Raw genomic sequence first — 22,710 nt, forward strand, 5'->3', positions numbered from 1 at the left:
GAGTAACTAGCTTTTTGGTAAGCACATGCCACCTGATGAACTACATGTAAACGTTCCACCATTATTATTTTTGAGAAAGGGTCTCACTCTGTATTACCCAGGCTGGACTGCAGTGGTATGATCACAGCTCACTGCAGCCTCAATTCTCCGGGCTCAAGCAATCCTTCTGCCTCAGCCTCGAAAGTAGATGAGACTAGAGGTAGACGCCACCACATTCAGCTAATTAAAAAAAAAATTTAATAGGGGTCCTCCCTATGCTGCCCAGGCTGGTCTCCAACTCTTGAGCTCAAGTGATCTTCTTACCTCGACTCCGTGAAGTGCTGGGATTACAGGTATGGGCCACTGTGCCCAGCCAACATTCAATTTTGGAGACTAACACTGTTGAGTGAACAAGATACTCATTCCTATTAGCCCTTGCAAATTATACCCACATCTACTGATTAGGGCCCAAACATTAAAGTTGTACTAATCCAGGCCCAAATCCTATTCATGTGCTTTCTTACAAAGCAAGAGTCAGACAGCTGGAATGAAAATCTGAGATTCATCTAGGCCCTAGGCTACAGATAAAGTAAAACCATATGCATAATATATGTATCTGTGCAGAAACTTTTCAGTTTAAGTCCCATCTTCTTTTGGTTTTGTTGGTTGTGCTTTTGAGGTCTTAGTCATGAATTCTTTGCCTAGATCAATGTCCACGAGAGTTTTCCCTAGGTTTCCCTAGTTTCAGGTCTCACTTTGAGTCTTTTTTCTATCTTGAGCTGATTTCTGTATACGGTGACAGATAAGGGTCTAGTTTCATTCTTCTGCATCATGGTAATCCAATTTTCCTAGCAACATTGACTGAATAAGGTGTCCTTGTACATTATTTGGGTGATGGATACACTGAAAGCCCAGATTTCTTTTTTTTTTTTGAGACAGTTTTACTCTTGTTGCCCAGGCTGGAGTGCAATGGCGTGATCTTGGCTCACTGCAACATCCGCCTCCCAGGTTCAAGCAATTCTGCCTCAGCCTCCTGAGTAGCTGAGATTACAGGTATGTGCCACCACACCCGGCGAATATTTGTATTTTGAGTAGAGACGGGGTTTTGCTATCTTGGCCAGGCTGGTCTTGAACTCCTGACCGCAAGTGATCTGCCCACCTTGGCCTCCCAAAGTGCTGGGATTAGAGGCATGAACCACCACACCCAGCCCTAAAAGCCCAGATTTCACCACTGAACAATATGTCTATGTAACAAAACTGCACTTGTATCCCTTAAATTAATACACATAAAAATTTTTAATTAAAAAAAATCTGATCCTCTCTCTCTTCCAAGTATCAAAAGTAAAAACATTTACTCCATGTACCAAGAGGTACAGAGAACCTGGCTCAAGAGGAAAAAATATTTGTAAGCTCACTGTATAGTGGAAGGATGATGACATAACATCGGTAACTGTGAACTTTAAGCAAAGAGGTAATTAACTGACCAACAATCACAATCATTTATGAAACAACTGCTCTGCCAAAAGCCCTGGATCTAGTCAGAGGCTGTACTCAGCTTCTTCTGGGTCAGGCAGACAGATAATCACCCAACAGATGACAGTCCTAGTTTAGCAGGCTCAAGGTAAGGTCTGCAGGATCTGACACACCAAGAATCAGTGGAACTTGTCTATGGTAGTTCTGCAGAGCTACCACATCAAGGATGGCACCGTATAGTCTGTATTTTTAGGGGAAGAAAAAAAGCAGAAAAGCATTTACTAGTATCATCTGAAAGTAAAACAAAACAAAGACAAAACAAACAAAAAGATAAACCTGTTTTAGATAAGCAAAAGACAACCCAGCCGAACACCTCTGAACAGGCACAGATGAGCCAGAAGAAAAAGCTAGCCTCCAAGTCCAAACTTGTCCAGATCACATTTTAAACTATTTCAAGTGCGGATCTAGTATGTCATAGTGTGTCCTACTTTCCTTCAACTGCAGGTATAACTTTGCTACTTTACAATGTTCGGGAACCCAAACCTGAACATATCCCAAAGTGATGATTAATGTATCAGTTACACTAGTGAATGCAAAACTTTCATTTCCACTAGGAAAAGAATCTCTAATATTTCACTGAGAGCTACACAAGGATCGTTACTTCTTCCTGGTTAACACCTAAACATAAGCTGCACTTAGCCTAAACCAGTGATTTTCAAATCTCATTTATTTTTTTGAGATGGAGTCTCCCTCTGTTACCTAGGCTGCAGTGCAGTGGTGTGATCTCAGCTCACTGCAACCTCTGCCTCCCAGGTTCCAGCGATTCTCCCACCTCAGTCTTTCGAGCAGCTGGGATTACAGGCACGTGCCACCAGACTGGCCTAATTTTTTTATATTTTTAGTAGAGATGGGGTTTCGGCATGTTGGCCAGGCTGGTCTCGAACTCCTGACCTCAAGTGATCTGCCTGCCTCGGCCTCCCAAAGCGCTGGGATTACAGGTGTGAGCCACTGCACCTAGCTTCAAACTTTTTTTTAAAAGCTGTGAAATCCTTGTTTCCAAAGGAATCTTAGGTGAAATATAAAAAAGATAAAAACTAGCAGTGCTCAGGTTGAAAGAGAGAAAAAAAGGTTCCCTGCCACCAGTACCTCCAGGAAATAGTCACTAATCTAAACTAAGCCTGTGATGCAAATTTATGCAAAAGTGGCAGGTTACCGAAATGTAGAATCTGGGCCTAGTGGGCAATCAAACCAAAGCATGAAGTTTGATGGCTACAGAAGAATTCTGACAGTTTACTGAAAATCTTCACCAAATAACATTAGTCTGATCAAAGTATGAAGTGATAGGGAATCCACAGTAAACCTACAGGATCAGAAAATAAAAGTTTACAGTGTGATTTTTTTAAAAAACATTTCTACCCTAAAGTTGTAAAGAAAAACACAGTCTCTCTGGGATTATCTTTTACCTGGGGTTGGGAGAAGAGAAGAGTGTGGAATCAAGGGCTAGAAATGATGCTATCACTAGTGAAGAAAACGGCAGCTGTCAGGATGGGCACCATGGCTCATGTCTGTAAACCCAGCACTTTGGGAGGCCAAGGCAGGCAATCACTAGAGGCCAGGAGTTGGCGACCAGCCTGGCCAACATGGTGAAACCCCATCTCTACTAAAAATACAATAAAATTAGTTGTGCATGGTGGCACATACCTGTAATCCTAGCTATTTGGGAGGCTGAGGCCTGAGAATCGTTTGAATCTGGGAGGTGGGGGTTGCAGTGAGCAGAGGTCACGCCATTGCATTCCAGCCTGGGCAACAGAGTGAGACTCTGTCAAAAAAAAAAAAAAAAAAAAAAAAAAAAGGGTAGCTGTATTTTCTAAGTTAATAAAAATGAGGAAGACAATCAGGCTACTATGATATAAACAATTTCATTTTTTGATAACATCAACCCAAGTTACTATGTAAAAATTTCAGACCCTTGATACTTAAATTACTCCAACTGATGCTGATGCAAGAATTTTTACATATATCTTATAACCCCCACTGGGGTTTAAGAGGAGGACTTTTGAAGTTTCTTTAAACCAATGATCTAACTAAAAAATGTCAAGTTACGCTGGCAATTTTCTAAGAGGGACAAGCATTTGATTCTCATGAACAGAATCAAAGCATCAGTTAACCGCTACCTGTGACGACACTTCTATTTAAAGAACAGATTTTGTTATGTCTCTGTGGAAACATTCAGTACCTGTTAAGATAAAAACTAATCAGAAAGAAAACATCAATCCTGGGAAAACAAAACAGAAGGGTGTGTGTCTAACCTAACGGTCTGCAACTGGGCCTACAGCGGAAAGCTGGAGGAGGTGAAGGAGAGGATTCTGGCTAATAAATCCCTGGCTATGAGAACTGACCAGGACACAAGTGCACTGCATTGGGCAGGCTCAACCAGACATACATTAAATTGCTGAATTTTTGTTTCAACTTGGAGTGCCAGTAAATGATAAATACTATGCAATGTTGGTCTCCTCTATAGACTGCTGTTTGTGCTGGCCAGAATGAGACTGTAAAAGCCCTTCTGGAAAAGGTGCTCAAGTGAATGCTGTCAATCAAAATGGCTCTACTCCCCTACATCATGCAGTTTCCAAAAACAGGCATGAGATTGCCGTCATGTTACTAGAAGGTGAGGCTAATCCAGATGGTAAGGATCATTATGAGGCTACAGCAAAGTACCGGGCCACAGCCAAGGGTAACTTGAAGATGATTCATATCCTTCTGTATTACAAAGCATCCACAAACATCCAAGACACTGAGGGTAACACCCCTCCACACTTAGCCTGTGATAAGAGTGAAGAAGCAAAACTGCTGGTGTCCCAAGAAGCAATATTTACATAGAGAATAAAGAAGAAAAGAAACCTCACAAGTGGCCAAAGGTGGCCTGGGTTTAATACTCAAGAGAATGGTAGAAGATTAAACAGCTTGGATTTCTTCTTACTTTATATGTTGTGATGCTGTCCCTAGTGTGCTGGAAAATAACGTACTTGGGCACAAGACATCATCTGCAAATGTTTTCTCACCTTCAAAGTCTTATAAACATGTTGACTATTGTTCCTGTTGAGGTTCTTGTTCTAAACTTACAGCTTGCTTTCCGGGCACTGAATAACTATTGACATTGTTCTACTGTTGTCATATATTCTTGTATACTGAATTTCGGCTAATTCTGAGTAAGTGATTCCGTGGCTGTTGTGAATCTTCAGTACCCCCCGAGCATGCACCTTGTATCAGTCTCTGAAACAGATTAGCTCCAATAGCAACAGGCTAGTTCTTCTGCTAGATGGTTCTAGATGGACTCCCTCCGTGATGTTCCTCCATACAGTTAAACATCCTAACTTTTTTTTCAAGCTCACTCAGGCCTATGCCAAATATTATTTTTCCCCAACCATGAGATTTTATTTTTGTGACAGGAGGAATATTTACATATTTTAGTGGACCACATTTTAAGTTGGGGGTTGTGCTCTAAAGTAATGAAAAACAACTCATGTACACGTGTATTTTTTTTTTTTGATAAGCTTTCCCAAGATAAAATGTATGGTTTTTAAAAAAGAAAGTTTTAAAGTACCTATATCAAGTCATTTTATATTGAAAAAAAGTCAAGCTTGTTAAAATGATATGTAACAAAATATATTGATGTGTGTTTCAGAAACTAAAAAATAAAATGTTGAAAGAAAAAACCATCATTCTTGTATTTACACATTGTCTTTCCTTCCTACCTTTCCCTCAGCAACATATTTAATACCTGTCTATATCACTCATTGAATCAAAAACTGTGGTCACAGTAAAACCCTATTTCTTCTTATAGCCAATAAGCCTTTACTGTTTCTATTTTAGGATTTGCATCTGAACTAGTGAACATACTTTATTTACATGTGCCATTAAGCCCTACATTTAAATCAAACCAGTTGCAAAAAGGTTTATATATTTGCAATTTAAAAAAATTAATTTTTTTTTTTTTTTTGAGACGGAGTCTTGCTCTGTTGCCCAGGCTGGAGTGCAGTGGCTGGATCTCAGCTCACTGCAAGCTCCGCCTCCCGGGTTTAAGCCATTCTCCTGCCTCAGCCTCCCAAGTAGCTGGGACTACAGGCGCCGCCACCTCGCCCGGCTAGTATTTTGTACTTTTTAGTAGAGACGGGGTTTCACCGCGTTAGCCAGGATGGTCTCGATCTCCTGACCTCGTGATCCGCCCCGTCTTGGCCTCCCAAAGTGCTGGGATTACAGGCTTGAGCCACCGCGCCCAGCCTAAAAAATTAATCTTATACAGCTTTGCTTTAAGATTGAGAGCCTACAGCCAGTCTGGAAATAATCACCCCACTCAATCTTTTTCTAAAATACACAGCCCTGAACAGAGGTAGCTGATTTCCATTCTCCTATAAGCTTGGGCAAAAGAGCCTCCAGATGCCGGAAACTCTTCATAGAAAGGCAGCTCTGATGCCTCCTCCTTTTCCTCTCCTCCCTCCCCCATCCATAAAACACATAATTCTGACTATCCAGGGCAGAATGATCTTCTGGATTAGCAGATAAAACTGTGCGGCAAGAGAGAGGTAAGAAAATAAAGTTTAGTCTCCTCTTTCCTTAAGCTTACTGGAAAATGTACAGTAGTACTGAGGCTGAAAAGGGGGGTGAGGGAGTTAGAGAACCAGGAAGATTAGAAAGAAAACTACTTTGCAAATGACGACACTTATGTACTGAAAGCTAAATTTGAACAATGAACATCAATTATATTGCCTAGGATAATCGTATTATAATACTCTTAATAAAGATAAGCGGTTTCTGTATTCCTCTATTTTTACTAGCTTCACTGGACTTTTACTATTTTCCCAGTTTGATAATAAAAGATAACCAAATACAAAACTGCCTCCAAAAATAAACACTGATTTTCTTCAAGTTTTTAACTGTTCTCAATTATTCTTTGTAATTTTTATAACCATTTCTTTAGTGTAAATTTATGCAAGGCGAAAGATGACATTTTATCTAAATACAGCATTCTATACAAAAATGTTTAGTCAAAGTAATATTTTTTGTCACTTTCCATCAACATGTGTGAATCCTTTCTACAAAAAAAACATGCTCTAAAAGATTGTTGCCTGATCACCTCAAGTGAGAGGGGGCACAAAATCCCACCAGGCAGCTCATTCCACACCGGACAGCTTTACAATGTTGTGTAACCTGCCCATAGCTCTCAGTTAGGCTATAAATTCCCCAGTCACATGACAGCCTTTCAAAACTTTAAGACACGCCCCTCTTCTCCCAGTGAACCAGGATCAGTTCTTCTCACCATTCCTTCCGTGATCTCACAGGCCACTCTCCAAAGTTATGCTCCAGCTTGTCAGTCTCCCCAGTTCCCTGAATAAACTGTTATTCGGATGTGACATATTCAGGAGATGTCAATTGATACAACACTACCCTAATTCTGGACATTATTTTTCAATTAATGCCCCTGAAAAGTGCATTTGTGTCAGTGGCATCCATTTCATACATATGACATAAAAAATATTTTTAAAAATATGCAGTGCCTTTTCAGAGTTAGCTTGTTCAGCTGGTGAGGAAAAAGATAGTTTGGACTGAATCTGAATCACAATCACCAGTCTTCAGTGTCTCCTCAACTGCAGGAACACAAACATTCTGTTTCTGAAATGAGGGTTGGAAAAACAAAACCAAAAACGAAAAAACAAATGTCCAGTACAGGCCTTAGGAAAGTCAAAAGACTGAGACTCATCTTCCAAATCACATCAGGAGAATTTCCTGAGCCCAGGAGGCAGAGGTTGCAGTGAGCCGAGATTGTGCCACTGCACTCCAGCCTGGACTCCATCTTTCAACTGAAATCTGTTATGAAAAAGCAGCACTCTGAATCACTGAACCCAGGGGTTGCCTAATCTAAACTCTTCTCATCTTACAAATTAGCAGCTGAGGTGAAGCAACTGCTTGCCCATGAGCGAGCTGGGTCTCAAGGCCACCCTCCATACCTAAGATGCAGCACTCCTCTCATTACCCATGCAGACTGAACTCTATCTCTGACATTCACTAAAAACAAACAGCAGCATATTCCCTACATACATCTGAAAGTGCCAGAACTTCAATACCCAAGGTTGAAATGGTCTTCAAAAATTAAAAGGCTCAGCCAAACCAGCTGAAGCAATAATACGGAGATTAAGAATCTGTACACATCTCAAGTCAGGCAGATGGTTCTATCACATCCAGAGAAGAAAGAATTCAGCTCTGAGGACACTTGTCTTAAATCACTCTTACCATCACCATGGAGGTCAAGAGTCACTAGATAGTCACATCTGAATAATCTGATTCTATCAAAATCATAAGGGCAATATCTTGTAAAATGAAAACCACAACCTTGATATCCTTAAATAACAGGCTAGCTTTTCAAAAAACAGATGTATCCTATGTCTCCCCTTTATTATTTTCCCATTGTTAATCCTCTAAGCATGTTCTTCTGAAAGTCCCTTGGGAAACTAGAGGCTTCCTTTTTTGAAAGGAGGGAGTTGATAGGAGGCTTGTCTGTTCTCAACTACCTCCAGGCTCCAGTCAAACTGGGAGAACAGTTAAAAGTCCAAAAAGTTACATAAGCAACTGGGAAGCGGGAACACAGGACCACACATAAACTTGTATATCAACGTTATCAGCAGCATTATTCATAATACCCCCAAAATAGGAACAACTCAAAACAATTGATAAATGAAACGTGTTTATATCCACATAATGGGATATGATTCAGCCACGAAAAGGAATAAAGTACTGATACATGTTCCAACATGAACCTTGAAAACATTATACTAAGTGAATAAAATCAACCACAAAAGGCCAAATATTGTATGATTCCACTCATGAGGTACTTAGAATAAACAAATTCATAGGAATAGAAAAGTAAAATGGTGGTTGCCAGGGGCTAGGTAAAGGAAGAAACGGAGTTATTAACAGGTATAGAGTTTCAGTTCTGCAAGATTAAAAAAGGCTAAAATGGTAAAGTTTATGTATACTTTACAACAATTAAAAGTAAACACATTCTTTTTTTTTTTTAAAGTGGTTACTGGGAAATTTAAGGCAGCAGTGTTGATTACGGAAGCAGACAAAGTCTGCTTATAATTTCAACAGCAGCGTAGTCTGGGTTCAAAATCAGGGGCATTTCTCACTGATGGGTCTCTTTACCAAAATGTGAGTATCAGGCATTTGTTAATACTCCCCAGTAAAGGACAGATCCTCTAGAACAAACCGTGGATGTAACACAGCATTTTGAAGGTCTATACAAATTTCCAGACCATTTTTAACACTATAATCATTTAATACGAGTAGTAATACATTAATGGAACCTAGGCGGCTCCAAAACCTTTAAGTACTTAAAGAAAAAAAAAATGGTAGAGAGTTCATGTTATTGGCAAATCTGCTCCACTCCAAGAGGCCAGGGACAGTGTATCATATTACTTTTGGCAATGAAGGCCCTGATTCACCCTGGCTTAACTAATAGATTTAATACAGCTGGGGTTCCTTCAGTGAGACATTCAACTACTTTGTTTCGCAGACTTGAGCGTGTGGCAGTAGAAAAAAGATCTTCAGAGAATTCCCACATGTTAAATTTTCAAATCACCTTAAGTTTCCACTACAAAAGCAGAAGTGCAAGAGAAGAGGTCCTGGGAAAAATGAAATGGAAAGCTTTTGAAAGGTAACAGAATGAAAAATCTAATTTTAGCACTTTAAGGAAGTTTGTTTTCTCTCATGCTGGTGTAGTTCATTAATAGCAAATAAATAATCTAACTGTAAACAGCCTGGCTCATCACATTACCTACCAATTATACAAAAATTATAATCACACTGTGATTTAAAAGATTTATTTTATTTTATTTTATTTTTTTTTTTGAGACGGAGTCTCGCTCTGTCGCCCAGGCTGGAGTGCAGTGGCGCGATCTCGGCTCACTGCAAGCTCCGCCTCCCGGGTTCACGCCATTCTCCTGCCTCAGCCTCCCAAGCAGCTGGGACTACAGGCGCCCACAACCGCGCCCGGCTAATTTTTTGTATTTTTAGTAGAGACGGGGTTTCACCGTGGTCTCGATCTCCTGACCTTGTGATCCGCCCGCCTCGGCCGCCCAAAGTGCTGGGATTACAGGCGTGAGCCACCGCGCCCAGCAAGTTTTATTTATTTTAAAAGCTCATCACAGGTGATCTCAGAGATTTAGTAAAATACAACCTGAAATAGTTAGCAGATACGGCCGGCATTTATGTCTATAAATTATTATCATTACATATTATCTTTTAGCACATTCATTTTCCTAACCTCAATTGATGGACTAAACAGAACCCTTAAAATATGCAGCAGGACAAGGGTGCCATCTCACAGGTGTGGCTCCCAGCTCCCAGCACTTTGGAAGGCTGAGGTGGGAGGACTGCTTGAGCCCAGGATTTCAAGACCAGCCTGGGTAAATATAGTGAAACCTCTACTTAAAAACAAATATATATATATATATACACACACACACACACATATATATATATATATATATGTATGTATGTATATAACCAGGTGTGGTGGTGCAGGCCTATAGTCCCAGCTACTTGGGAGGCTGAGGCGGGAGGATGGTTAGAGCTGCAGTGAGCTATGATGGTGCCACTATATTTCAGCCTGGGTTACAAAGGGAGACCCTGGGACTTTGGTTTTTTTCCCTGCTGTATCTCTAACATCTATGTCAGTGGCTAGAACAAAGCAGGCACTCAATAAATGCAGACTGAATGAATGAATCCCTGCCTAGAAAAGGCTTACAGACATGACATCCAATAAATATTTGCAGTAAAAGAGGCGATGTATCAGATGTGTCCCAAACTAAATCCTAAGAGGCTTCATGTTTAGTTCACTCTCAGCAGGAAGGGTGGCAACAGCTGCTGAGTTGGGGCCACTAACTTAGGTGGAGAATCTGCATTTACTGCAAAAAGCTTCTGGCGCAGTTCCAGAGGCCGGAAAGCAAGGTGATCTAGGAACTCCTTGCTCAACTCCACTGAGTCAGAATGGTTGCTATGTCAAACTTCTGAGTAACAAGGAACGACATGACTGGACAGGCAGGGTGAGAATAGGATGGGGACCCTGAACGTGAAGCTGGTCTGCTGCCATGTCTGGGAGGCACCGAGGAGATGCTGCAGATATCAAAGTACAGAAGGGACATGATTCTAATGGCACTTTAAGAGGATTAATCTGGGCCGGGCGTGGTGGCTCATGCCTGAAATCCCAGCACTTTGGGAGGCCAAGATGGGCGGATCACCAAGTCAGGAGCTCGAGACCATCCTGGCCAATATGGTGAAACCCCGTCTCTACTAAAAATACAAAAATCAGTCGGGTGTGGTAGTGCATGCCTATAGTCCCAGCTACTTGGGACGCTGAGGCAGAAAAATTGCTTCAATCTGGGAGGCGGAGGTTGCAGTCACTGCACTCCAGCCTGGACAACAGAGCCAGACACCATTTCCAAAAAAAAAAAAAAAAAAGGCATGAATCTGGTTGTATTCAGCAGATTCCATTAAGAAAGGTCCAGAGGGCCAGGCGTGGTGGCTTACACCTGTAATCCCAGCACTTTGGGAGGCCTGACCAACATGGTGAAACCCATCTCTACTAAAAATACAAAAAATTAGCTGGGTGTGGTGGCCAGTGCCTGTAATCCCAGCTACTCAGGAGGCTGAGGCAGGAGAATTTCCTAAGCCCAGGAGGCAGAGGTTGCAGTGAGCCGAGATTGTGCCACTGCACTCCAGCCTGGACTCCATCTTTAAAAAAAAAAAGCCCGAAGGAAGTCAATTAGGTAAGAGTACATACCAGCCCTACCCAACCCTCAGAATCACCTGAGGGAGCTTATACCCATGCCGCATCTTCTCAATCTGAGAGGTCTGAGAAACCATCACTGCCTTAGGTATGAGATAATAGGATACTGGGGTGATAGTAAAAGGAGGAGAAAAGAAAAAGTTCACAGGTGAAGCTTATAGCCTTAAGTCAAAATTTGTGCCAATAATACTATTTTCATGGACAAAAATTTACTGATCAGCCATATGTAAAAAAATTTACACCTTATAACTTCAAACCTCCTTAACAAGAGATAGGATGACATAGCACAGTAAAGCTTTTATTCGTTATGAAATAAAGATAGGATGCAGTGGTCCACCCTACAGTTGGACAGATCTGTATTTAAATCCTTGCTCTGCCACTTACTAGCTTTGTGATCCTAAACATGTTATTTAACCTCTAGAGGTCTGTTTTCTTATGGTATAAGCAGAAGGACACTGTCTAATTGTTTTAATGTCAGAAGGATTAAATGAGATGATGCAAGTTAATGCTTAAGGCAGTTACCATTATTACCTTAAACCAGATGAGATACTAAAATAATCACTTTGAAAATTCTGAGTTCACACCAGGGCATAACCTCTCCAAAAAGCTCAAACTATTATGACTGAGAATCAGATGTGGTTGCCATAACAACATCTGTTCTTGTACACATTACAATGTGCTACATGCACAGTAGTGTTTTTATATAATATTTTACATCTGTGTGAGCCATTCATACTCAGGTTAGCGTATTCCTAACTTTACAAGCTCAGTGACACTTAAAATATTTATGCAACAGAACATCTGCAACTATCTTAAACAAACCCAGGTGACTTACAGTTATGTAGAAACATAAAGCTGTCATCTCGATTTTGCATATCTTATGTTTTAAAAAATATGTGGAGTCACTGGTCTTTTAGGAAGATTTGCAGACTACAAGACTGGTGCCCACAACCGGAAAACTGCTACTGTGTTGCTGCTTATCCTGATGCTTTCCGTATTCAGATTTCAGGCAAGAATTCTAGCAGTGACCACCAGAATTTCCAGCACACCAGTAGAACCAGTTGTTTTCAGGTGGAACTCCTCTAAGAGTTTAAGATATGTATACAAATAGAGGGAAGATGATGCCTGAGGGACAAGGCGACAACTGGGCAGTCAGAGGTGACCCTTCATCAATTTAAGAGTTCACCTAAAATTGTATTTGAAAGCTGGGGAAGATGCCTCAGTACTTAAACAAGAAAAACAGACTGAGGATCCTTTATAATATACCGATCTAGATTTAGGAAGAGTGTGAGGTGAGGACCACTTCTCAGTTTACTTCACTCTAAACAGGTATTGCAGCAAGGCAGGGACACAGCACAGAGTGATTCTAGCACTCCACTGCCTACATAAGAACTCCACAGGGATACAGTCACTTGCTGTCACTGTAAGCGGACAACTTGGCTTAAGATCAATGTAAAAAAGGGAAATAATTCACAAGCAGCCCTTAAGGAGTGTTTTAGGGGAAGACTCTCAAACTGCATTTTTCCTCTGCCCTCACACCACACAGAAGTCGTGAAGTCGTCTTCTGTGACCAAACGTGTGGGTTTTTTTCCCAAGCAGCGGACACCAGCTGAGTGTCCTAATTTGGTTCTGACACTGTCTACCTGGATATAGTGTCATATTCCACAAGTTGGGGGCTCAGTCTAACCCCAAGACTGCTCTCTCCTTCTTCAGACACCAATTAGAAGTCTGCGCCTCCAGAACTTTTGACTGATGCTTCAAGCTGGGGTTCCCAAGACCCCCTCGAGTTCTATTAATTTGCTACAGCATCTCATAAAACTTGGGGAAATACTTATGTTTACCGGTTTATTATAAAAAAATACAGATAAAGAAATGCATAGGGGCACTGGGCTTCCGTGCCCTCTCTGGGGGCGCTACCCTCCAGGTGTGTTCAACTATCTGGAAGCTCTCTGACCCCAGTTCTGTTTTTGTTTTTCTAGATGGAATCTCACTCTGTCCCCCAGGCTGGAGTGCAGTGGCACAATCCCAGTTCACTGCAACCTCTGCCTCCTGGGTTCAAGCAATTCTCCTGCTTCAGACTCCCAAGTAGCTGGGATTATAGGCCCCCACCACTACACCCAGCTAATTTTTTTTATTTTTATTTTTAGTAGAGATGGGGTTTCACCATGATGGCCAGGCTGGTCTCAAACTCCTGAACTCACAATTTGCCCGCCTTTGGCCTCCCAAAGTGCTGGGATTACAGGCGTGAGCCACCGTGCCTGGCCTCTCCTGGGTTTTTATAAAAGCTTCATAATGTAGTCATCTCTTCTTACCTCCCTTCCTTGGGGTATAGGGCAACACCCTCTCTCTAGGGAGGGTCTCAAGACTTACAATCAGAAAGCTGGGTAAAGATTAGAGTCTTGCCTTGGGGCAGGTGTAAAGCGAGAGCAGAAGGTCAGAGATTATTTTCTGAGACCTAACGCACCCTATAACACAACATGGTAATGGGGTTATGGGTGGGGAAGCCAGGAACCGTGGTGGACGAAAACCAGTATGTATCACACCACCACGAGAGGACACATAGATACGTCCATTTATAAATTATTTCAGAAGCATGCCAAGTCTATCTAAATGACATAAAATGCATGCCTAGTCTTTCTATCTAAACGACATAAAATGTTATTTTAATCCCCTAATAATACATTTTTTACGCTCTACCAAAACTATTCAGAAATAATTTCCCACAATAGGAAATATATTTCTTTCACCATTCTTGAGTAACTATTTATTTAAACTATGTTCTCAAGTTTTTCTAAGCCATCTCCCAGGATCAAGGCTTCACCAAAGGCAGCTTTTCAAAAGCATTCTTGTACCAGGTTTTGCCACTTGATGGCTCACTTTTTTACAACTTCCCCAGAGAAGTTTTATTTGCATTTTTCTTGTTGCTGTTTTTATTTTTACTTTTTTTGAGACGGAGTCTCACTCTGTCGCCCAGGCTGGAGTGCAGTGGTGCCATCTCGGCTCACTGCAACCTCCGCCTCCTGGGTTCAAGCGATTCTCCTGCCTCAGCCTCCCGAGTAGCTGATACTACATGTGCGTGCCACCACACCAGGATAATTTTTGTATTTTTAGTAGAGACGGGGTTTCAGCATGTTGGCCAGGCTGGTCTCGAACTCCTGACCTCAGGTGACCCGCCAGCCTTGGCCTCCCAAAGTGCTGGGATTACAGGTGTGAGCCACCACACCCGTCCTCTTGTTGCTGTTTTTAAGTGTAACTGATCTTGAAGCAGGATTCTGAGCACTTCTTGCATTTGGATACTCCCAGTCTTAGCCCACTTCCTTCACAAGAGCAAGGATTCTGTCAACCTAAATTTATAATTCCAATTTAAAATTTTAATAAATTCCACCATATTTCCACTAGACAGGAGTTTCTTCAAAAGAGACCATTCAAAAAGTTCTCAAGTCACCAGCTTCCAGCAGAAGAGCAGAGCTTTACAGATCGTCAACTGAAGCACAGCCTTCGACAAGCTCTTAAATGGAGCATGAAGGATTCAGAAAAAGAAAGTGTAAAAGCCAGCAATTATCTAACAAAAAAATAACTGCTAAGGAGAGACTGTCTTAAACCAAAAAACTGGGAAAAGGGAACATAAAGTTTCTTTTTCGATCCATATACAGTTAACTTCAAAGCAGAAATATGCTACTCCAATTAACTGCCAACTGCACAATTTATACCCAGACTCTCCCTACTGGGGGTGTGGCTAGCTTATTTAAATGTAGACGCCATTGGGATCCTTGGGTGTAAGCTCACGTGGAAGCATAAAGCCTCACTATGAAATGGGAAGCATTCATGTGAGCCCCCCTTAGCCAAACAGCTTACAAGAGCACCATAAAGGCTTGTGTTCCAAGCACAGGCCTGGGAACCAGCCCAGACACATTCTGTGGCTCATTTCATCATTGTATGTGGTAGTGTCTTGATTTCCCTATTTGTGAAACAAGGATAGTCCTGACAGAATTGGGAATAGTTTATAAAGTGCTTGGAAAATAAAACAGGCAAGCCATCAATACTATCATCCATAAAGGCCAGTGAGGGGGCCTTTACACTTAAACAGCACATCCTTATTAAAGCCATCACAGTCACATGAGAAGTGACATATAAACACAACCCACAGCTAAGTGACTCAATTACAAATCTATACCCTACTGAAGAGGGTATTAGGATATACAGATTCATTTTTAATTCTAACAGCTGGTCAAATAATGCATGACTCTTTTAGATGTGTATGTATTTAAATTAAATCTTTAACTGAAATCTAAAACTGTGGCATATATTCAGAGCAGCCTTCCCTTTGTAAACTCTATCCAACGTTGTCTATACTTTCCTCTTATTTTCTAAATCTTTATTTCTAGAACACTGTTGAAATTCTTGAAGGGTTCCAGGATTTCTCTAGCTGCTGTCTTGGAACCAAGGTAGGGATCAATAATACCAAAGCTTGTGAGTGACTCTCAGGGAACTCCTAAAGGCAGAGGACTGAATTAATACACAGAGATGAGAAGACCCAGGACTAAAACAGTAATATGAATTTTGCATTTTTTATTGACTAGAATAAAAACGTGTGCCCTGCAATCAAAACTGTCACTTTCCATAGTTGGCTCAAATTTTATCAGTGATTTCCTACACACACACACACACACACACACACACACACACTCTCCATAATCAAGTTGGCTTATATATACCAACTTCAGAAGCATGGTAATACGTGAGGAGACCCTTCTCACTCCAGTGAAGCAGAATATGAATTGACTTAAGATGACCCCAAAACTGGCAGATAGCAAAGGTAGGTCATAATGTAACGCAGGTGTAAGGAGTACTAAGACACTGAGAGGATGAAAGAACACAATCATTCTCTCCTCACTTTCTAATTAACAGGATCAGACAAACAAAAAACCATGAAGTCACAATGGCCACCTATGATGGGCAAAGCATGGATGGTTTATCTAATAAAGTATCTCAAGAATCAAAGTGGAAAGTGCCAATGTAAAAACAAGAAACAGCTTTTACATTCAAAATATCAATTAATTAGCATGGGGCTTTGGTTTATACCAGTTTCAAACACCGAGTTTCCAAACTGACAGTAATGTACATAAGCAAACTACGACATCTGCTTCACAGTTAATATCACAAGCTCTTACAAAACTAGGAGAGGGGCTGGGCGCGGTGGCTCACGCCTGTAATCCTAGCACTTGGGGACGCCAAGGCAGGCGAGGTGGATCACTTGAGGTCAGGAGTTCAAGACCAGCCTGGCCAACATGGCGAAACCCCATCTCTACTAAAAATACAAAAATTAACCAAGCATTGTGGCAGGCACCTGTAATCCCAGCCACTCAGGAGGCTGAGGCAGGAGAATCGCTTGAACTCAGGAAGCAGAAGTTGCAGTGAGCTGACATCGCACCACTGCACTCCAGCCTGGGAGACAGAGCAAGACTCTGTCTCAAACAAACAAAAAACAGAAAAACTAGGAGACGAAAACCTTTAAGTTTATTTGATGCTAATAACAAGTCAAGCTCTGTGAATCTAACTATAATTAAATTATTTACACATAGGGGAGCAATGTTTCTCTTAATGTACATGCTTCTCAGGCAAGAGAATGAAGGTTAAACTCCCACTGAAAGTATTTTACCTTATGTAAGACATAACAGACTTTATGACACTCATTTAAAGTAAAAGTCCTTTGGAACTCCAGGTTGAACAAGTAGCTTATTTACACAACAGTCATGGGTACTCTGGTGTAAACCATAATAATGCTTCTAATGTTGTAAAATAAAAACTTCAATTTTTTTCTTTTATATCATTTTAAAAATCTTTATTTCACTAAGATTTAAATAGGATACTTGGAAAAAATATGTATAGAAAGTTTAATTCTGGTATGTTTTTTATTACACTTAGATGTATTGTCCCCAAACTACATCTCAAAACTAGGTGTACTTTCTCCCAAACTACACCTGATACTTGAACTTTTCATCTGTATTTAATAATATGACAATCATTTCCAGCTCTAGAAAACCCACATGTATTTTATGTGTATGTGTACATATAAACACACACACACCCCGATTATGAAATCAACTGGCCAAGGTCTATTACAATTTATGCAATTTTGTTACTTATGTATGATTCTCAAAAGAAACACAAATGCTGAAGTTTTTCTTTTTTTTTACCCTATGAAGCATCAATCCCTACTTTCTCCTTTACAAAACAGTTCTATCTTCCTAAGTTGCAATTTTCAAAATAAAATTTGTAGCCAGCATCATCCTATTCAACCAATATACTGCTGAGTATTTTAGTTTTAGTACTTTTATTAAAAAGTACTAACTTTTTAATACTTTCAAAACTTGTAAGTAGTTACAAGGAAAGCAACAACTTCACAGTATGCTTTATATACCTATGCTTTTAATAATCAAATATAAATAATAAGCCATTTTCGCCTGATAAAAGTCTACTGGTTGGTTACTTGCAAGTGGTACCAAAACAATCTGTTCAACATTGTGAAGTTCTTATTTTAATATAAATAGTATTAAAACTCTTCCTGCACTCTGGCATAAGGAGAAAAAGGTAAGATAAACGTAAGCAAAGCAAAGCAAATTCACAGCAGGCATGTCTAAAATCTACGACTTCCAAGGTTGGAAGGGCCAGGGATGATTAACAGATTTTCAGCCCAATCTCCTGCATTTTCTATACAAGGACTATAAGAACCAAAATCAAAGAGGTTAGTTTCAATATATAGCAGCTCCTGATAAGCTAGTCTCAGGAAATTTTTCAACAAAGGCCAAGATAAAGAAGGAATTTCTGCTTAAAGTTCAGCTAAACAGAATACCCATTCCCCACACTCTAGTTAATTGAGTCTTTTACTATACTTTAATGAAGTATATAGTTTACCTACTATAAATTCCAGTCTGCAAGCCCAATTGTCTCACTTTTTTTTTTTTTTTTGGTAGAGACGGGGTCTCATTATGTTGCCCAGGCTGGTCTTGAACTCCTGGCCTCAAGTGATCCTCCTGCCTCAGCCTCCCAAAGTTTTGGGATTATAGGCGTGAGCCACCTTGCCTGGCCTCACCTTATTTTTTGAGTGTTAAAACCAAGAAACCTTTGAAACTGTAGAATACATGCTTTCTAAGAGCTCACAGCAAGTTTTCCTTTAAGGGAAAATAGCTGTTACCACTTAGGACTTCATTCAACACTGTATCTCATTTGCCAAATCAAACAAAAGCCCCTCGACAATCTTTATTTCAAACATTCCCTCAAATAAGCTGCCTTCAAATTATATGCTCATTTTCAGAACTTAAATAACTGCATATAAAACACCAAATAAAGATCAAAACTATACCTGTCTACAAATACTATACAGTATTTAAAAATTAAAATAATTCCATTTAAATATGTGATTTTTCACAATGATTAAGAAATTGTAGAAGCAATGTCTCTAGTCAAATACTTGTACCAAAGGCCCTCCTTTTCACTCACCAAAATGTTACTTGGTAGCAATTCTCCAATGAAAAATTCTCCTGTTAAGCACCAACTGGTTAACTAGGTATCAAAGAATACACCCATTCCATTCCCCATAAACTTATCTTGGTGTATTTATGTAACATACTTGTAACAAAGTCTTAAAGGTACCCACAAACATCAACCACTGTCAATCTTTGGTAGTAAGAACAGGTTCATGGAAAAGCAGGTTTTCATCAGACATTTAAGGCTTTTAGAAGCTTAGCAACTCTAGAGATTGGGTTATCAAAATAACAGTAACTGAATACTTTATACACAAGGGTGTAGAATGCAAATGATTACAATATTAGCATCTGTAAAAATTTCTTTAAAAAGCTGTAAATCATTTCTTATGTTAATAAGTGTTCAGAACCCACTACTGCAACCAGCTCTAACCGGTTCCTTGAGGAATGTGGCTAGGCTGAAATTTTGGAAGTGTTGGTTTTGGTGGTGACCAAGGAGGAGGAAGTCTCTGGCTTCCCTGTTGCTGCAGTTCCCACCCTCCAAAATGAATATACCCACCGGTGTGAATTGACAATGTGGTCCAAAGAGCAAGGCAGGAAACGGAGTCCAGATCCTCAAAATGGTAGTACAGGGCATAACCACTAGGCCACCTATCAGTTCAGTACAAAAAGTACAACCCTGCGCATCATGGTGTAAAAGCTGGGGCCTAGGTTTCGCATTGTGCATCTCACACCTATGGAAATAACAAGAGGAGTAAAATCTATAGAAATCAACACACCCTAAGAAGGTGGGTGCTCACAGAAGACTGGTATCAACATTTTTGTAAAGGTAGTTGGCTGCTGGGATAATGAATGGCAATTACAAGTCCAAATTTGGAGGGAAACGAAATTTTTACAATCAACACTTGAGTTCGACAATGAAGAACCCAACATGGGCTTGATATTTACCAACAAGGCTTTGCAAATCATGACACCCATCTACACACTTATAACTATTACTACCCCACAAAAATCCAACATCTCTCAAGAATGATTTTTAATTCTCAAAGAATTGGAAAGATTTGGCCTATGAAGAAGGGAGTTAACCAGCAATGCCCCCAAACCTGTTACTTTCAGGTTTCAAACCTCCTTTACCACCAGACTTAGGAAAGATATGGTGACACATTCAAAACTTGAGGTGGAAGAATTCCAGAGGAAGGGAATCTGAACCAAGGATGTGCCAAGGTGATTCGTCAAGAACAAACATGGACTAGGGGCCAACAGTTTTGAAAAAGTAAAAGGAGAAAACTTCTGAAATGCAGGGTGGGCTCTTTAAAAGAAGTAAAATCACTGCTCTTGACTCACTTAATCCTTCGCCATGTTGCTGTCAGCTCACCAACTAAGAGTGCGAGTGTGTCTTGCTGGGCCCATTTTCCCATGGTCTGTAGAAGGCGCTGTGAAGCACATCCTGTTCTAGCTCGGGGGCCCTTCCCCCCTCTGCAGCCTTACCCAGTGCAGAGAATGCGCCCCCTACTGACTCCAACACTCATCGCCTTTAGCCGACTTGGCTGCGGTGCATTTTGGGTGGGGGCTGGTATTTTCTCCATGGCCATAAACCAGAAGCAACAATGCAGATTTCTAAAGAAACTGTATCAAGCTATCCAAGAGATTTTTTTTTTTTTTCATTCTGAAGGTTCAAGATACAGGCACAAGAAGCATCAGGGATGGGAACTGGGTGTGTGGGGATGGACATCATTAACATGGCAAACACTGAAACAGTTTGTTTCTTTTTCCCTCCTAAGCCTTTGTCTGTGAAATGGGGTTATGGCAAGAAGTGTCCAGAGGAACTGGTAAATGCAAGAAGATTAAGAAGACTCGTGGGTGTGTGGGGGGTGTGTGTGGCTAAAAAGGATATCAGACCTACAGTCTTGGTCTTGGGCAGAAGAGGAAGAGAAGCAATCGCGCCTTTTCCAGCAGACAGGGATCAAGGTTGGGGGGGAGGGGAAGGCAGGCAGGCCGCCCAGAGGAAAGAAGAGGTGAATACGAGGGTGTTCACAAAAACTACTCCCCATTCATTACATTAAAAGAAGATCTTTTTGCAGCTCTCTGGATTTCCATTTTCTACCATCTTACTGCAAAGTTGGGGCTCAGAATGTTCGAAAGAGGTGCTGACCAGGCAGCTGAGACTGGGGAAAAGGGATGGTGGTGAACTGTGGTCAGGATAGGAGGGAAGCTGGCAGGTTGGGGAGGAAGGATTGCACAGGGGAGGCAAAGACTTTCACTCCATGCCATGCATGCTCCCCGCCCCCCCCAACCCCGTCCCCCCTCCCCCAGGTAAGGGTGGGCAGACCTGGCAGAAGGCTCGTTCCAGGCATGGGGGTGTGCGTGGGGGGGCTCCTTTTGGGGGTGGGGGGCGGACAGGATTAGTTCCAGGGATGGGAGAAGCTCGGTTCTGGCTGGGGGCGGGGTGGGGGAGATGCCCTTAGCTGCAAAAGCTCCCGGCGGCCAGGCAGGCTGCTGGCCTCGGTGGGCTCACGGAGCGGAGAAGGGGGTCGGGCTGCAGGAGGAGGCGCCTGGACCTCCAGAGCAGAGTCGGGTAGCGGTCCGTGCCGGGACGGGCGACCGGTCCGCGCCGGGGTGTGCAAAGGAGCGTGTGTGCGGCTGGAGGGCGGCGATGCGAACAACAATGCGCCCGCGCCCGGGGCCGGGCTGGGCTGGCGGCCGCGCGGGCCGGGGTCGGGAGGCAGGGCAGGGCCGCGGGTCCGCGCGCGGCGGCGCCGGGCTTACCTTGACTCGGCCTCGAGGCGCGCGCGGGGCCGGCGTGCTCGGGGGCCGGACAGCGGCGGCGGCGGCGGCGGGCGGATGGCGGCGGCACAGCGGTGGCGACAGCGGGGAGGGCGCGCCCGGGGCCTCGTCGCGCTCCGGCTCGGCGGACTCCGGCTCGCGCCGCGGCCGCGGGTGCTGCCGGGGGGCGCGGCGGGCGCAGCAGAGCGGCGGGCGGCGGCGGCGTCGTCGAGCGGTGCAGACAAAGGAGGGGCGGAGGGAGGAGACGGAGGGTGTGGGAGAGGCGGCTTCACCGGCGCGGGCGGCGGCGGCCGCGCTCCTCTCGCTCCTCAGCAGCGGGGACCGAGAGAGGGAGCTGTGTCTGAGAAGACGCCAAAATCCCCCTTAGCGCTGCCTGCGGGAGGGGGAGGGGGCACAAGATGGCGGCGGCCGGGGGGGCGGGAGTTCAGCTCATGGATCCCGGCGGGCGGCGGAGGGGAGACCGGGCCGGCGGCGGCGGCGGCGGCAACGGGCGGGGGAGGGGGCTGATCCCGCGTCTCCCCTCAGCAGACAATACAAGCGCCTCGGACCGAGTCCCCGAACCTGCCCTAGCCAAAATGGCGGCCGAGAAAGAGCGGAAGTGACGTAAGTACCTCATTAGCATAAGAGGACTCATTGTCCAGCTAAGTAGGGGGGGCAGTGGAGACAGCACCCCAACCCCTTTCTCCCCGGGGGGGGGTTCCTCTCACTCCCACCTGTGCTTGCACCTAACTTTTCCTCAGGGAGTGTGCTCCCAGCACCCCCACCCCCGCCTGAGGGAAATTATATAATCCCCACTGAAGGGGGGAGCTCTCGCGAGAACCAGGCGGATTTGCCATTGACCCACTAGGAGGCGCCGCAGATAATGGCCGCAGTGCGCTCCCGGGGCCCGTGTGCTTGGCGGGCGCCTTCCTCTGGCCGCAGCGCCGGCGGCGGAGGCAGAAGCAGCGGGCCGCAGCACGCCCAGCACTCAGTCAGGTGGCCGTGCTGGGGATCCCTGCGCGGGCCCAGCTGGGCCTGGACTACATCTGGCGGGAGGGGTGTGCGGGGCGGCCTGGGGCGGCTCCACGTGCTCAGATGCCCGCGCTTCCACGGCTGAGAAGCGGCGGGAAGGCGCCGGGACACCTGGCCGGTCGCCCCTGACGCCTC

General features: G+C 43.2%; 1 protein-coding gene and 1 pseudogene across 3 annotated transcripts in view; one reads left to right on the forward strand and one right to left on the reverse strand.

The window, feature by feature from the left end:
• Positions 1–22,164, reverse strand: part of ADNP (activity dependent neuroprotector homeobox) — a 43,369-nt gene extending 21,205 nt beyond the window's left edge. For 2 of the 3 annotated variants that reach the window (XM_077948306.1, XM_077948305.1), the window contains exon 1: positions 21,547–22,164. The gene's annotated coding sequence lies outside the window, so the exon portion shown is untranslated. 3 annotated transcript variants of the gene reach the window in all.
• Positions 3,007–4,411, forward strand: LOC144331515 (uncharacterized; annotated as a pseudogene).
• Positions 22,165–22,710: the final 546 nt, after the last annotated feature.

The sequence above is a fragment of the Macaca mulatta genome, chromosome 10, assembly GCF_049350105.2.
Source record: "Macaca mulatta isolate MMU2019108-1 chromosome 10, T2T-MMU8v2.0, whole genome shotgun sequence".
Lineage (NCBI taxonomy): Eukaryota > Metazoa > Chordata > Mammalia > Primates > Cercopithecidae > Macaca > Macaca mulatta.